At 40.5% G+C, this 17,566-nt stretch overlaps 1 protein-coding gene across 3 annotated transcripts in view; it reads left to right on the top strand.

Moving 5' to 3' along the window:
- The first annotated feature begins 2,730 nt into the window (after positions 1-2,730).
- The window catches only part of WDR72 (WD repeat domain 72), a 175,691-nt gene continuing 160,855 nt past the window's right edge, over positions 2,731-17,566 (top strand). Inside the window, exon 1 of one of the 3 annotated variants that reach the window (XM_031031982.2) lies at positions 2,731-2,797. The gene's annotated coding sequence lies outside the window, so the exon portion shown is untranslated. Of the gene's footprint in view, positions 2,945-17,566 lie in introns of all 3 variants that reach the window. The other 2 variants (XM_031031988.2, XM_031031981.2) reach the window with 2 other exon arrangements.

Raw genomic sequence — 17,566 nt, 5'->3', positions numbered from 1 at the left:
AGGAGATTATGCTAAGTGAAATAAGTCAAGCAGAGAAGTCAATTATCATATGGTTTCACTTATTTGTGGAACATAAGGATTAGCATGGAGGACATTAGGAAATGGAAGGGAAAAATGGGAGCGGGGTATTGGAGGGAGAGATGAACCATGAGAGACTATGGACTCTGAGAAACAAATAGGGTTTTAGAGGGGAGGGGGGAGGGGCGATTGGTTAGCCCGGTGATGGGTATTAAGGAGGGCATGTACTGCATGGAGCACTGGGTGTTATATGAAAACAATGGATCGTGGATCACCACATCGAAAACCAATGATGTATTGTATGGTGACTAACATAACATAATAAAATAAAACATTGTTTTTAAATCCTAAAAAAAAAAGTCATTGGGAAAGGAAGAGTCTTTGCAGTAAACCATTTCCCATTTTCTGGAAAATAAAGAAGTGGGAAGGGTACTTTTACTGTTTTCCAGGATTACAGGTTTTGGAAACTTAACACTGTCAATGACTACATTGGCATAAAGACCAATAAAGTAATATTATATATTATTAAAACTTTCTTCGGGGTGCCTGGGTGGCTCAGTTGTTAAGCGTCTGCCTTCGGCTCAGGTCATGATCCCGGGGTCCTGGGATCGAGTCCCACATCGGGCTCCCTGCTCGGCAAGAGGCCTGCTTCTCCCTCTCCCATTCCCCCTACTTGTGTTACTGCTCTCGCTATCTCTCTCTCTGTCAAATAAATAAATAAAATCTTTAAAAAAAAAAAAAACTTTCTTCAACTTTAAAGTTATTTTTTCCTTTTTCCCCCATTTTTATAGGTCCTAAAAATATCAAGGGTCCTGATTTGAGACTTAGACTTAGTTGAGGGCCTTTAAAATCCTGAGCTAGTTACAGCAGAGCTGGTAAGATGAACCACACCTGCACCTCTATGAAGACTGAAGGAGAAGGTTCTGTTCAAGAGATAAAATAAAGACTCGTGGATAGTGATAGGGATGGGAATATTAACTCTGAAGTAAAATCCTGTAGACTTAGAAGGTAAGGATAGACAAGAGAAGTTTATTAAAGAACTGGGGTATGAGGGCACCTTAACATTCAACTCTTACATGCATGTCATCAGCCCACAATATTTATTTATTTTAAATAATTTTAATTTAAAAAACTAAAGTATAAGTGCCATATTAGTATCTTATTAGTTTCAGATGTACATCATAGTGATTTGATTTTTTTTTATAATTTTGTTTTTTTTTATTTATTCATTTGAGACAGAGAGATACAGAGAGAGAGAGAGCAGGAGCAGTGGGGAGAGGCAGAAGAAGAGGGAGAAGCAGACTCCCTGCCGAGCAGGGAGCCCGACATGGGCCTCGATCCCAGGACCTGGAGATCATGACCTGAGCTGAAGGCAGATGTTTAACCATCTGAGCCACCCAGGTGCCCCAGTGATTTGATATCTTTATACATTACAAAATGATGCCCGCAACTGTAATCACCAACTGCACCATACCCAGTTGTTACAATATTATTGACTATATTCTCTATGCTGCACATTACATCCAGGGCTTATTTATTTTATAACTGCAAGTTTGTACCTTTTAATCCCCTTCATCTGTTTCTTTCAACCCCTAATCCCTCCGTGCTCTGGTAACCAACAGTTTCCTGTATCTATGAGCCTGTTTGTTTTGTTTTGTCTGTTCGTTTGTTTTTTAGATTCCACATATAAGTGAAAGCATACAGTATTTGTCTGTCTGACTTTATTATATATTAACTCTACCACCTTTATTGTCCCCACCTTTATTGGGTTTACTGTCAAGCAGGGGAGGCCAACCCAACAAACAATCCCAGTAAGTTGTGACACGTGTTATGACAGAGGAAGTGAGGCGTCTTGGGAGGGAAAAGCAGGAACACCTAACCTGCCTGCGGGAAGTGACGCTCTGGATGAACTAAGAATAGGAAGTAACCAGGCGCAGAGGATGATGGAGGTGGGAGAGGACTGTCCTAGTCACAGGGGCTTCACACAGGAAGATCCAGGATATGTGCAGTTTGCCCTCAGAGGAGCCCTACAACTTGTGGTCTCACGGGGCCTGACCAAAATAGTCTTAGTTCTTGGGAAGCCAGGTATCAGTGAAAAGGGAGTGTGGACCTGCTTCCAGGAGTCTTAGAATCCAGGGCTAAGTTGCCCACAGGATTTCGTAAGTAAAATCTAAGAAACCTCAGAATGACTAAGAAACCTCAGAAAAACAAAACGTCCCTCCCATTTTTCTAAACCAGCCAGTCAGTTGTGATACTTGGTCCACTCATAGTAGGTTTGAACGCTGGTTTCATGTTTGACTGCTGGTTTTCAATGAAAAAGTGAATTTTTCATCTATTCTCTACACCTGGACTGTCACTCTCCCTGGCTGGGAGGATGAGGTCTGGAGCGGACTTCCTCACCCCTCCTCAAAGGTCTTGCGGCTCCCAGGCCCAGCCAGGGCAGGGTCTCAGGGTCCACGCCACGTGACCTACCTTGATTTTCCTCACTTTGCTTCAACTGAACTCCCTCCAGCCCTGGAAGGACAGGGCACGTCGGAGGCTGCGGGCGGGCCTGTTCCAGCCGCCGCCACCAGCGAGATGGGGAGGGGCGGCGGGACTACTTAGGCGGGAGCGCTGCGCGGGGCAGCTGCGGCGGGAGCGGGGCCGGGGGCCCGGGCTGGGGGCGGGGCCGGGGCGGGGCCGGGGCGGGGCCGGGCAGTCCCCAAGGGCCGCCCCGCTGTTCCGCTGCTGGGCTCCCTGGCTGCCCTGACACCTGTGGCTTCGCCACCCGGCGGTTCGGGTAGGTTGGGCGTCCCCTGGGCTCGGCTCAGGCTTCCCTGTCCTAGGCGGTGGGTCTGTGATTGCTGTGGGGTTGTGCTGCCGCTAGGCTTCCCGCCCTAAGAGTACGCGCGACCTGAGCTTGGATCCTGAGGGGCTAGGAAAAAAGGTGAGCGCGCGTAGTAGTTACTGAAACCTCTTCTTTTGCTCCAAGTTCTTGCACGTGGAAAGTTCTGTTCAAACTTTTGTCCAGATGGCGCATCAGTAGTGACCGAAGCCACGCATCTGTCAAATTGGTCCTTTCGGGTGTGTGTGTGTGTGTGTGTGTGTGTGTGTAGGGGAGCGGGAGGGGAAGGTTGGTGAGGGCCTCGTACAAGTGGTCCTGGGAGAGAGACGTCTGCTCCCAGAGACCTGTAGGGGCCCACCATTCACTACCGAGAAGAGTTTCTTGGGACTCGGAAGTCGGACTTCTATGGAACAGGAGTTGGTTGGAGCAATTAAAGAAAACTAGTCTAGTGTCTGGGAAAAGCCTGTGGACGCGGGCCAGCGCCGGAATGACCCCTTGCAGGCTGTGGGGAGCGGGGCGTCTGGCGAAAACTTCCTTGCTCGTGCATCTGCGGCTGAGCCAGTAAGAAAGACTGCAGGCACAAGACTGCCACTTGTAGAGTTGAACAAGGGGCAGGAAAATAAAGGGGCACGGGGCGGGGGGCGGGGGGAGGAGATATCTGCACTGACAAAAATCTGGAAAAGTTGAAGTAGTAGGAATACTCCCTTTAGGGACGGGTGCTTCCTCATTCCGTCCTCCTCGTTCATTACAGCATTTTTGTGTGCATTTCTAAACAGTTAACTAAATGCAAACAGAACACTGTTGTACAACAGCGTGGACTTTTTCTTCCTTCCCCTCCCAGTTTTCTAATGAGTTCAAGGTCACCTTTTGGAGACTAAGTCACCTGTTAGGAATATTTTTATCGGAAGAAAGGGTTAGAAACTTTTCTTTCATCCTCCTTCCCTCCTATCCCCAGCCTCCCCACCCTCTTAGCCTGTCCCCCCAAAACACAACTCACTCTCTACTCAATCCTTAATTCTTACCACCTAAAGACCAGAGGAGAAGAAAGCAACCACCTTTGTCATGCAAGTACTTGTGGTTAATTTGGTCTTGTGACTCCTTGTTCCTTTGCCCTCTAGTTCCTTCGCCCTCTAGTTCCTTCAGTATTAAAATGCACCAATAGTGTTTTCTGTAAAGAATACAAAGGGCTGGAGGAGAAAAGGAAACTGTCCCTGAAGAGATGTAGTAAAGTGATTATTATTTTTTCAAACCACAAAAATTGGGACTCCGTGTTGAGTTCCAATATTTTTACCTCCTTTTGGGAAAGATATTTTTAAATTATAATTATCAATAAAAAAGCAGCTAAGTCTCTCCCTGCGTGTAAAATCTTACATTAAATAACCTATCCAATGCTGTGAATACTTTAGAAATTTGAAGTTCCAGTTTATAGAGGCCGACTGGAATTAGAAGTGTATTTAGGTTATGAAACAACTTCATGAAACCTTGAAAATAATGGTATTACAAACATTTCAAGGTTTTGAGATTGCTGCATTCGGCTATCTTCGTGGCTTGACAACTCACTATTCTTTCTGTTATTTAATAATGTTACTCACAATATATGGCATCTCTTACTAGTGATTTCATCAGTGCATTATAAAGGACATCTCTGGAGCCCTGTTCTGAATGTATAGTTGTAATTTCCCAGTTAACATTTTTAGATTCATTTCTGCTCTAGACTAAATTGGAGGCAGGGAAATGAGATGGGGATCAGCAATAAAAGAACCTGTGCACTGAGTTTTAGTACCAGATCATCTCTGAAGTCCTGGCAGACCCCCAAATTAATTCTGGGGTCTCATCAAGCCCCTTATGTGTATCATTGTTATCTTCAAAATAAGATTGTCTTTGGTCTTAAAGGACATTCAGATCTCTGAACTCTTCTATAAAAGGCAGATCCTCATTCTAGAGCAAGGTATCACTGCTCTAGAGGAGTATCTCTTCTAAAGTTTGCTTACATTTCCAGAAAGTGTCCTAACCTACTAGGCACCACTCCTGCCTGCCGCACTTGAGCATGTGGTATAGTGGTTAAGGGCATGGGTTTTGGAGACTGATGTATCTGTCTCTATTTCCTAGCTCTGATCTTGAGCAAGCTATTTCTGTTCTCCAAGCCTCATTTTCTTCATGTTTAGAATAAAGATAATAATAAGGCCTGGGTCATTATGAAGAGCAAATTAAGTGATGCATATCATAGAAGTAGCAAAGTGTCTACAGTTTAAAAGTCAATAAATGATAGGAACTTTTTTTTCCTTCAACACTGACTTCCCCTCCTCTTTTTCTTTTAACAAGATGAAATTTAACCTGGAAAAATATAAAGTCCTACACATGGGTGTTTAACAAGTAAGGAAGTATAGGGTGAAGAAGTTGCAATGAATTGAACCAGTCAACCTCATGGTTAATTGACTGTATGTTTCCTCTGAGTCAGTGGTGAGCTGTGAGGGCCCAGAAAACTGATTTGATTTTAGACTGCTTTGATAGAAGTTAGAATGAACATCTATAGTCAAGGATATTTTTGTACATCTGCCTTTTGCTTTTTGTACAGACCTCAAGAGTTGTACAAGATGATCATTTACACACTGACTTGTCTGAGGGAACAAAGGGAGAAAAGAGAGAAAACTCTTGAAGCCTTATCGCATTCATTCATAACTAATACATTAATTCTTTGACTTCCCCTTTGACATTTTTTGACCAAGCAGAATGCGTGGGGAAAAAAAGACAGGTTTCTGCCTTCCAAGTATTCATAATATAGTTTAGGGTAACAGACACAGCAATAATTACAGCAGAGTAATAACTGATCTGATAAAGGTAGAAAAGGGAATGCTGGGGGAAGAGGGTGCTAAACATCAGCCAGAGGATGCTCAAAGGAGTTAAAATTTAGTTCCAGTTCGGAAGATTCCAGTTTTGTACAAGTTTGCTAGGTAAAAATGCTGAGAAAGAGCTTTCTGGAGCGGGCACCTGGGTGGCTCAGTTGGTTAAGCGACTGCCTTCGGCTCAGGTCATGATCCTGGAGTCCCAGGATCGAGTCCCGCTTCGGGCTCCCTGCTCGGCAGGGAGTCTGCTTCTCCCTCTGACCCTCCTCCCTCTCATACTCTCTGTCTCTCATTCTCTCTCTCTCAAAATAAATAAATAAAATCAGAGCTTTCTGGAGCAAGGGAAAATTGTGTTTGAAAGTAGGACAGGGTGAGAGAGCATGACAAACACAAATCATGGCACACTGTTCCCGTGTTGCCCCATCCTTTCCTGGCTACAGGACATTGGTAAATTATTTTGCCTCTCTGAGCTTTAGTTTCCTCAAATGTAAAATGAGGATCATATATTATTTTACACCATCGGACACTGATTTAATCTTCAAGTCTCTCCTACGGGGAGTCTACCTCACAACTTTGTTGGAAGACTTAGTCGCATATAAAACACAAGGCTGTCTGATGTACAGATGACAATCAATCACTGTGGTTCTGTCTACCATCTCCTTCTCATGAGTACAGAAAACACTAATCTAGCCTTGAGTGTGGATGGGATTTATGACTTTCACGCATGTTCTAACTGCGCTTACTGTTCAGAATAAAGTATGAAGTTCTACTTCCACTACCACTAACTACCTCATTCCCCAGCCACTGAAGGCTTTACTTCATCACACCAAGGCTGTGTTGCTAGCCTCGTTTTAGGGTCAGACTCTGTAAAAGGAGTTCCGCCCACATTGAGAGTTCTTTGCTGGCAAAGGTTAGCATTCCTACATTTGCAGGATAGGATCTCTGACCCTGCACTTTATTTAGGCCTTCCTTGAGGCTCATTGGTTCTGTCTAAGCTATTGCAATGCATCTTAACAAAAATTTATATGGGGAGGGGATATTGAAAATTGGTTATTTATTTAGGAGTACCAAAATGCAAACTGAACATTTTAGAGGAATTCTTTATAGGATTTTATCCTCTTGTGACTTTTCCTTGGTATTGTTAACTTTTAAAATCCTTTTAAATTTGGTAGACTTTGCCTCAAAATCCAACTTGATCATGCATGAGTTATCCCTCTTGCAAACGTTGTACAAATTTGCTGAACAATTGAATATCTAGAGTGAACCCATTTAGACCTCAGGCTCTTTTGTTGCCAAGCCATGCAAAGCAAGGAACATTTCCACAAGCCATTTAGACAACAAAAGAATTTAACTACTTTCAGTTTCAGTCATTATAGGGAAAAACAGTTGCCAGGCACAGACCAGGCCTGTTTGCTATGGAAGGCCTACATCAGGCCAGGGACTGGCATTCTCACTAGGCCAAGCAGACTAGCTCCTGAGTAAGAACTTTTTGAGGGAATTGTTTCAGTCATTCATTTAGCGAATATTACTTTAATTTCATCAGTTAATTTCAGTATTTCATTATCTGTACTGTGCATGTGGAATGCTGAGTTTGATTCAAGATCCTTAGCCTCAAGTATAATAAGAACATGTTGGAGAGCTAGTTAAAATTTGAATTTCTGGGGGCGCCTAGGTGGCTCAGTCAGTTAAAGTCGGCCTTTGGCTTAGGTCATGATCCCAGGGTTCTGGGATCCAGCCCCACATGGGGCTCTCTGCTCAGCAGAGAGTCTGCTTCTCCCTCTCCCCCACCCCTTCCTCCTGCTCATGTGTGCTCGCGCTCTTTCTCTCTGAAATAAATAAATAAAATCTTAGGAAAAGAATTCAAATTTCTGGATCCTATGCCTTAGAGATTCTGATGTATTACATTCATTGCAAGGCCCAGGAATCTGCATTTTAATAAATCCCATAGTGCTGCTGATGCTGATGGGTGCTTTTTCTATTTTTTAACCAATGTTTTTCCAGCATTTGTATACATACACATTTATATACACTCTTTGGTGAACAGTGTAATTTGTCTAGGCCTTATCATTATTGTTCAAGTGTCTAAACAAATCCAAACTCTAGTCCACTCCCTGCTTTTAACCAAGTCAATTTACCTTTTTGTTGTTTTTAATTCGTAAAATAGGGACTTGGATTTCTATAAATTTCACTCTGTTCCTCAATTTGATGCTTTTCTCTCTGGATTCTCTCTTGGACATCCAGATTAGGAGCATCACCGATAAAGATCTTTGAAGAAATAGACTGTTGGGTGAAATCTACCCAAAGTCCTATGAAATCCTTAGACGCCTTGGAGTATCAGTACCCCACTTTCTTTAGTACCACCTTCTTACGTTAAGAAATATAAAGGATTGGTGACTTCAAGAGTATGAAGGTGAGAAGATTTGGTTTATAGAAAGCTGGTTAGATACTAAGCTACCTTTTTAAACATTTTTTTTAAACTATGGATGTAAATTATTAGCTGAATATTTCAGTAATTGAACTTCCCTTTGAAAAGCCTTCCTGGATTCCTTCCCAAGACAGGGTTAACTTTTAGCCTCCCCTGTGCACTCCATATGCTTGGTGGGAACCAGGCCTCAGCCCTACTCACTCTGTGGTGATGGAGGTTCCATGGTCTGTCCATATGGCGGGCCAGAATTAAAAGCCTTCCCCCCAGTCTCAAGTGGCGACCAATAGGTGCTTCATAAATATTTGTTAAGTGAACTAACTGCCACTTGCAAAACTACTGTCAAAACAATTCATTTATTTTCTATAACCCACTTCATAATTTTCTCCTCTTTTTTAAATGTGAAAACCTTGATGCTAATTTTGTATGTTTCTTTGAGAAATACAGTGTACTCAGTTGTGATCATTATTTAGAAATTGAAAATAAAAATAAATGTTCATAGCATTGTATTTATTTATATTTTTATTTATGTATTTGTTTTTAGTTAGGGGAAACAGTGACTGTGATTCCTAGTAACGCATCATGCCACATGGGCACACAGACACTTATTTTTCTACTTCTTGAGGTAATGAAAAGTGAGCATGTGAAGCAACATTTTCATGTGCATTTTGATTTCCTTTTGAACAAAAAATGCAAGCAGGAAGAGCTTTAATTTTTTTTTTTTTCAGTGAGATAACAGAGATAAACCAAGTTAGTGCAAATCTCTTGAATAGCTAATGTGTGTCGCCTGGAGAAAGAGAAAATTATTTTCTGCCCTCTATGTTGATGTGTATAGAACATGTGTTCTGAGTAGCTGCTATTTTCACTGCTTCTTTTTCTAGCTGAAGTGCAACATAAACTATTTTAATTAATATCGTGTCACCAAAAGGGATTGAAATAGCCAATTGAATTCTACCAAGATAGAGTCTTTTGATGAAAACATATCTTTATTGATTGCGCACGAAAAAAAAATCATTCTTAAAATGAAATCCAGAGAAAAATCATATCCCTCAGAGAAAATTTCTGAGTGGCAGGCTGAGATTAACATCATAAAATTGAATTTGTGCTGCAAGCCTTTGATGTAATCAGCAGCTGGGAGATGGTGTTGCCCTTGCTGTGCTCCCTCTGATAGTGGTGAATTATTGTGTAGAATGAAATAAGTGTTTCTGGTGTCCCTCCTCCAAGAAATACAAACAAGATATTACTAGGTAGTTTCTTGCTAGTTAAAATGGGTTGGATCGATTCCAGGCCTCTTGGGCTCTCATACACCCATGAACTATAGGAGTTGGGCATTTATTTATGGCCTAGGGACAGAATTTCTTGATGCCACTGGACAGTGACTTCTTTGGTCAGTAAAAACCCAGCAGAGCAGAGGCCACGAGAGGAATCCCCCTTGCCAAGGATTTTTTTTAGAGTAAGCAGAGGCCAGGATATGTTGGAAAGTGCCATGAGCTGCATGGAGGTCCAGTCTAGCCCTTGCCTGTCTCCCTCAGCTACCTCTGGTGACACAGACGACATTGAAATCATTGCTGTATGGCAATCTCACTGTGTCCTAAGAGTCCGTTTCCAGGATACCTGGGTGACAATGGGTTTTTATTTTGTTTGTTTTTGTATTAAGTCCTCATGCTTAGAAAACATGCTTGCCAGTGCGTGCACTCCCACACATGTAATGAATAGGTTTTGCAGATTGAGCAGAGAAAATCTACTCATGTATTTACCTTCAGATTAAAGAGTGATTTGGCCCCTTAACCACTCCTGTGGTTGAACCTAAGTTGTTTTTGTTTTGTTTTGTCTTTAAAAAATAGGAGGACTGGTTTGTCTGTAAACAGAAGCCATAAGCTGTAAACCATCAGTTAGGTAGTGGTGCCTTTGTGTGTAAGCTCACTCTCAAGCCCTGTGAGAAGTGAGATGGGTCTTGTAGTCAGACAGATCCAGTGATGTAATCCTAGCCTAGGGATTTAGATTCACCAGGCCTCCTTTTCCTAACAACATCAATGCTGAGTGAGTGTGACAGAAAATCTACAAAAATGAGAAGCCTGGTTGCAAATGGCTCACCACCTGTGTCTTGAATTAATGCTAGAATGGGCTGGGAGTCCCAGGAAATATCTGTTTTTAAAAACTGAATTTTTCAATAAGGCTAAAGTCCCTTTGGATTATGACCCTCAACTCGTGTGCCTCCCCTACCACTCTCCAAACCACCATGGAATTCTGCATTCGTAAGCCTTTTTTAAAAATCTATCTACCTATCTATCTATCTATCTATCCATTCATCCATCCATCCTAAGCCTTCTTGATGTCATTCTGTTTTGGCCAAGCTTCTGCTGGGATCCTGGAACCCAAAATGATGGGTTTGCAGTCTTCCCTGGCTGAGGCATTCCTGTTTTGTGGGCAAAGTCAGAAAATACCAGAATCATGGGCCTTAGGGAGGCTTCTCCAAACAGGACTCAACTACATAGCTCCATATTCCTACCTGTGGGAGTGCCTTCCATCTGTTTTTCTGGAGGGAGAGGTTCATCATGATGGCAGTGGACCGACTTCCAATGTCAGCTTGTGCTGAAGTTGGGAGAAGCAAAATAAATACCAGGACCAAAGAAGGAGGCAACTGGCCCATGGGAAAACACATAATTTTTCTAAGAGAGAACCCTTTGCCTTCGACTGCTATGGGATTAAGGTGTGGTTTGATCTTGTACCTAGGGAATACATGTCCCAGCAAACTTCACATCAGTTATTTACATGCTTATGACTTGACTCATAGGTTGTGAATTCTTAGAGGTCAGGAATCTGTGTTTTTGTTTTCTTTTTTAATTTATTTGGGCTTTCAATAAATACCTGTGGAATGAATAAAATGAATATACGATTTCCTCAGGGAACCTGTAAGATGGATCAAAAGGTGATTTATACAAAAGAAGTAGAAAAGAAAATTTGGTATATGACCGATTATGTGATTTAGACTAAAATTTAAGTATGTATCTCGAGAATAGTTACATGTGTTGCTATGAATTGTTATATTTATTGTTAAGATCTATGTTCTGACTTGAAAGAAACAAAATCTGGGGCACCTGGATGGCTCAGTCGTTTAGGCTTTCTTCGGTTCAGGTCATGATCTTGGGGTTCTGGGATTGAGCCCACATCAGCTCCCTGCTCAGCGGAGAATCTGCTTCTCCCTCTCCCTCTGCTCCTACCCCCACTTGTGCTCTCCTCTCTCTCTCTCTCAAATAAATAAACAACATCTTTAAAAAAAACAAAATCTATCAGTCAGATGGTATATTAGTTGCTAGGGAGGTCATAACACAGTACCGCAAATTGAGTGGTTTAAGTGACGGAAATTTATTATCTCACAGTTTGAGAGGCTGGGTGTCTGAAATAAGATGTCAGAAGGGTTGTTTCCTTCTGAGGGCTGTGAGGAAGAATCTGTTTAAGACCTCCCCACTAGCTGCTGGTGGTTTGCTGGCAATCTGTGCCATTCCTGAGCTTGTAGAAGTATCAACCAATTTCTGCCCTCATCTCCACATCTCTCTCCCTGTGTGCGTCCGTCACCAAAGGTCCTAGTGTTGTATAGATGCCAGTCTTACTGGATTCTGGCCCCACCCTAATCCAGTATGACCTCATTCTTCACTTAATTAATTGTATCTGCAATGACCCTGTTTCCAAATGAGGTCACATTCTGAGGTAACGGGGGTTAGGACTTCAACAAGTAAATTTTGGGGTGGGCTCAATTCAACCCATAATGGATGGAAAGATGGTAGACTTTCTTCTGCTTTGACAGTTTGGTACCTTTGGAGTTTTACCTTCATCTTTACTGCTTTTTTCACTTACTAGATGGAATTTACTGTAAATTGTGAAAAATAAAATAAAGGATTATAAATGAGAAGGATTCTGCTTATCGTTTTACTATTTACTTAGCAGGATTTATATACAGATTACTTAGCAAGATTTCAATACACAGATTGAAAAAAGCCTTTTAATAATAGCAGCTAACATATATTGAATGCTTACAATGGAATGTAATGATTTCCATGGATTATCCCATTTAACTCTCATATCAACCCCATTATTTATTTATTTATTTTTAAAGATTTTATTTATTTATTTGACAAAGAGTGAGCGAGCACAAGCAGGGGGAGTGGCAGGCAGGGGGAGAGGGAGAAGCAGGCCCCCCGAGGAGCAGGGAGCCTGATTCGGGGCTCGATCCCAAGACCCCAGGATCGTGACCTGAGCCGAAGGCAGATGCTTAACCGATTGAGCCACCCAGGCATCCCTCATATCAATCCTATTAGATTGATATTATTACTTATTTACATTTTACTGGTGAGGAATCCAATACACAGTTGTAAAGTAAACTGCCTGAAGACATACAGTAGTAGAGTTGGCATTCAAATCTAGGCTGACTAATTCCAGGGCCTCGACACTGGGTACATCCTGTCTCCTTAGTCTCATTACAACCAGGTAAGGTAGATATTATTCCCATTTCATAGGTGAGGAAAGTTTAAAGTAACTAGGAACTTGCCTGGGGCACAAAACCAGCAAGTATATAAGATTCAGGGTTTGAACTTAGGTGTTATCTCCCTGGGGAAATCCTTCCAGTGTTTGATTTCGAGCTCCACTTGTATTTCCTCCACAAACACACTTGCATTTACCTTACATATCATTACACCGTTGGTGATGCCAAACATGCCTGTGTTCTTAGATACCACTGAGTATCTTGAGAGATGTGACTTTGTCTTTCTTGTCTTATAGCCTAAAACCAGGGTTTTTAGACAAGAGCATTGGAATTCCAGGAAGTTGTTACCGATTGAATATAAATAAAATTGAAGGAAAGAAATGAGTTGTCCTTCTCGTGTTTCTTTTACTAGCCTGATGCTCATCTCTTTGACAGTGACTGTAAATGGAACACTCTTGGCATTAATTTGGCTGTGTTAGCTCTGTTTCACTACGGCTTAATGAACAAGAAGGTGAAGTTGGAACAACATTTTGTGAAAACCTTTGGCCCACAAGAGCTGTAAGCTATGATGGAAACTTCATTGGTATAGTGATAGGAATGTGATTCCTTGGTTGGTTGGTTTTACACACATTCTAGGTATAGTGATAGGAATGTGATTCCTTGGTTGGTTGGTTTTACACACATTCTAGCTCATGGGTGCTTGGAGTTCAGAGATTTTGCATTATTTGTTAATTCATTCCTTGATCCCTGTGTTATTTTACCATTGACTTTACCTGCTAAGGCATTCCCTACCTAGGACACATTACTTTCTAGAGTTTCCTAGGTAGCAGTTAGTCACTCAGTAATAACATTTTTGGAGGAACGTGGCTTTTATGTTGGTTAGGGGTTAATTCTGAAATAGTCAAGCTCCACTGGGTAGACCAAATAGAATTTTACGTGTTATTTAAATATGCCTAGGGCAGTCTTTGACTTAGTAGAAACATTTTTTTTAACCTTTTCTAAGGAGTGATCTGATTACAATCTGTTGATAAAATAAGACCTTTTTGCTTCGGGAGCATCTGCAAACAGACAGGTTTTGGCAGACAAGGCTTCTGCTGAGACCAGCTGTGCAGGAACCCTTTGGTTCCTGTGGAATCCTGAGGCTGCTTGCTTCATATTCCTGGGGGTTAAAGTAGCTTGCACTGTGGCCCACCGTGACACCCAGATATTTTCTCTCCAGTCTACTTCTACTCCTTGTTCCTTCTGAAAGCCCTATTTGCCCTCCCCCATTTATTGTCACTTACTAGCTAGCTGTGTGATGTTGGCCAAACTACTTTACTCTGATATCCAATCTCTCTGTTTGTTTTTTCAACTTTATTAGGGTAAAAATTTGCATACAATAAACTGTACTCACTTCAAGTGTACAATTTGATGGATTTTATGCTCCAAGCACTTTAACCTAAACACTAAAATTAGAAATAAAACTCCCTCTGGGCTCAAATTGAAGAAAAGAATCATGAAATAAATTATTTGGGTCCCTCAGCACCCATATATTGAGTTTTGAAGAAAGTTGTTGGGATCCCCCTCCACTTTGGAGATGGGATTCTGAGAGGTCATAAAACTGTATAAACGGCAGATCTGAGATTCAAACCCAGATCTGTTTTATCCTAAAGCTTAGATTGTTAACTGCTTTATTATTTATTTTCCTCACGTATGTTTACTTTGATCAGGAGATTATTTTCAGAATTCGTGCATGGTAACTGAGGACTTTACCGTTTGTATTTTTTTGGTTGGCTGTCCTCAGTCAAGGGGTTCGAGAGACTCAGTATATGGGCATGTCTCTGAAGTTATTTATGACAAGGTAAACAATTCCAGCGTCCAGTAGATACCAGCCACAAAACCACATTTGCATCATACTCATTATCTTGCTAGCCCCAGACAAGTCAGAGAAATAAAAACAAATTGTTAGGGAAGAAGATGAAGGTGAGAAGGATGGGGGCTGTAATGGTAGGTTGTCTTTTCTTATACTTGCTAGGTATCGTTATTTATGGAGAAAGGACCAGGAGTGTGTTAGCCCAACTTTTAAAAGGAGTGGAGGCCATGTTGGAGCTTGAATGCACAAGAGGTTTTATTGTTGTTGTTTTGCTTGACTTTTTATTTTTTATTTGTTTGTTTAAATTTTTCAAAAAACTACCAAAATAATAAAGACCTTTGCTTAGCAGATTACTAAGACTTTCTGGAAAGGAAGTCTGGGTTGTCTTTGTCATGGTGTGCAGGGAGAGAATTCTGGATGGGTTGGTGGGAGACCTGGTTCTGGTTCTCTCAGCTGCTGTCTTTGAATTGGGCTTCGTAAGCAACTCTCCTGGGCCTTCATATTCTCATCTGTGGAAGGAAGTAGAACAGGGACTGTGATCTTCAAGGCTCCCTTGTGGGCATGGCGTAGGATTGCCAGTGGCCCTAGGATGCCTACAGGATATCTGATTAAATTTGAATTTCAGATAAACAATAAACAACTTTTATAAGTATGTTCTATGCAGTGAAAGTATTTTTTGGTGTAAACATGACCAAAATATTGCCTGAGACATACTTACCCTAAAAAAAATTTATTTGTTCTTTATCTGAAATTCAAATTTAATTGGACATCTTGTATTTTTATTTGCTGAATCTGGCAACCTTAATCTGATCTGGAGTCAGTAATTTTAAGATAATCATAGAGTTTAGAATAATAACAACTGTACATTTTCATGGCCAAATGTTCTAGTATATAACCACAGCATCGAGAAAAGACATTGAGTGACAGTATTGCAAAAGTAGGGAAGGAAATCTCACACTAAGAAAGCTATTGCTAGAAAGTAATAGTCACATTCTCTGCCCATTATGTAAAATTATCATGATTCATAGCCTCATTCATTCATTCAGTAAACATTTACTGAGTGCCAGTTATGAAAAAATAATTATGATAGGTGTTTTCTGTACAGAAACACCTATTCTGTATAGACTCATCTATCTTCACACCAGTTCTCCAAGGTAATTATTTTCCCCATTTTGTAGATGAGAAAACTGAGGCTCAAAGAATATTTGATAGCCATTAAGGGAAGAAAAAGACCAAGATTTATCTGACTCTGTTTTATTTTCTTGCCTCTTTTCTTCACAATAAACTATTTTAAACTAAGTTAATGGAGATGGTGGTCTGCTAAATAAACCTAACGATGAACCTATACTGAGAAATTTTATTATTTCCATCCATTTGGGTGGCACACAAAGAAGGATGCCAGGGTGATAACTTCCCCCAAAATATAAGTTCTACCAGAGTAAGAAGACTCTGGTTCTAAGAAAGTCACATCACCTTTCCTCTGCTTTCTCATTAGCAAAATAAGAGTTAAACTCTACATCCTTAAATTTTCTTCTAGTTTCAGTGAAATCTTGCTCCAGTTTTAAGGTGAAATACAGTCATTTAAGGAATATTTGTTGAATGTCATGTATGTGGCCAGCAGTGTGCTAGGGACTAGGGATCAAACAATGAAAAGACATACCTATCCTTTGTCATCTGTAATTTACAGTATTGCAGATGTTTTACCCCCAGGTGATTTAAGAGCCCCAGTGGGTTTGGGAGCTGATCAGGAAGCTCACATTGTTGGAGTGAGAATGTGAAAAAATAGCACCCTTTGCTATTTTTACCTAGAAATAGTTACTTGAAGACATTTTCCCTTGAAAATGAAACAACTTGGGAGGTGCTCATCATGTGAATTTGTGCCAGAGTTAGTGGGTATCAGCTTGGCTGCATCCATCAAATAGGCTTATTTCTTAATTGTGAGTATGGCTTTCCAAACTCTGTAATGCCTTGGACCTTCTACAGCTTTAAATTATTTATGTTATTTGACAAATTTTACTTAATTCAGTATTTCTCACCCTTTTTCATGTCAAAGCATAAACACAGAAAATGATTATCTTTGTACACATACCGGGTTGAGGGTTTCAATTTCTCTTATCCCTCCTATCAACTATTCACAACCCAGTATGTGTCATGGCATACAGCTGGGAAGCTCTGATTAATCAATTTCTGTCATGGTTACAGAAAAGAAGCACAGAGAACTCTACTGTTGAAGTCCTGTGTCAATGAGAATGAAAACAATTATTCTGCATATTCACTTTACAAAGTGTTCTTGGGTCTGTTGGGTGCATTCATCTGATAAAGATTCTTCTGGTGGAACACCCAGCTGTCACTAGTACTTTAAAAGGATGCCTGGGTGGCTCAGTCAGTTAAGCATCTGTCTTTGGCTCAGGTCAGGATCCCAGGGTCCTGGGATGGAGTCCTGCATGCAGCTCCCTGCTCAGCCGGTAGCCTGCTTCTCCCTCTCCTTCTGCTCTTCTGCCCTGCTTGTGCTCTTTCACTCTATCTAAATAAAATTTTTAAAAGAAATCAATATTATATTAATATTAATAGATAATGAAAACTAACATAAATATAAGAAGGAGAAAATTGCAATGATTTCACTGAGTATGGTTCTTTTTCTGGGAAGTAAATATAGTCACAAACATCATTTGTTTTGAATGACTAAAAACCATTTGTAAGTAACAGTCTGAAATCTCTCTTATTTAGAAACAAAATGTTGAAATTATAAAAAACAAACAGTTTGACTTTATTAACCATACAAGGTAGGAAATCTAAATATTTCACAAAAGTAGTTTTGGTCTTGTTTGACATATACCTAAAGTTTAATGTATTAAATATTATATATGTAAATAACATATTTAAATTTAATATTATGTTCTTTTTTCAGTTAAGTATAAACTGAATTTGTATGTATTTAAACTGTATCAAAACCAGCTTTATAACACACACTTTGATAATTACTAGATCTAAAATAAACTTTTTCCTCAAAATTATGTTTTTCATTATATTATTAAGAAATGACAAAATAATAAATATATATATATATGACAGGGGTTTTGAGAGACTATATGTAATTGAGGAAGGGGACAAAAATCAAAAGGAAGGG

The sequence above is a fragment of the Leptonychotes weddellii genome, chromosome 9 (assembly GCF_054177405.1).
Source record: "Leptonychotes weddellii isolate Sample4059 chromosome 9, ASM5417740v2, whole genome shotgun sequence".
In the NCBI taxonomy this organism is placed as follows: Eukaryota; Metazoa; Chordata; class Mammalia; order Carnivora; family Phocidae; genus Leptonychotes; species Leptonychotes weddellii.
The sequence above is the reverse complement of the archived record's forward strand: the minus strand, read 5'-3'. Positions and strand labels throughout refer to the sequence as shown.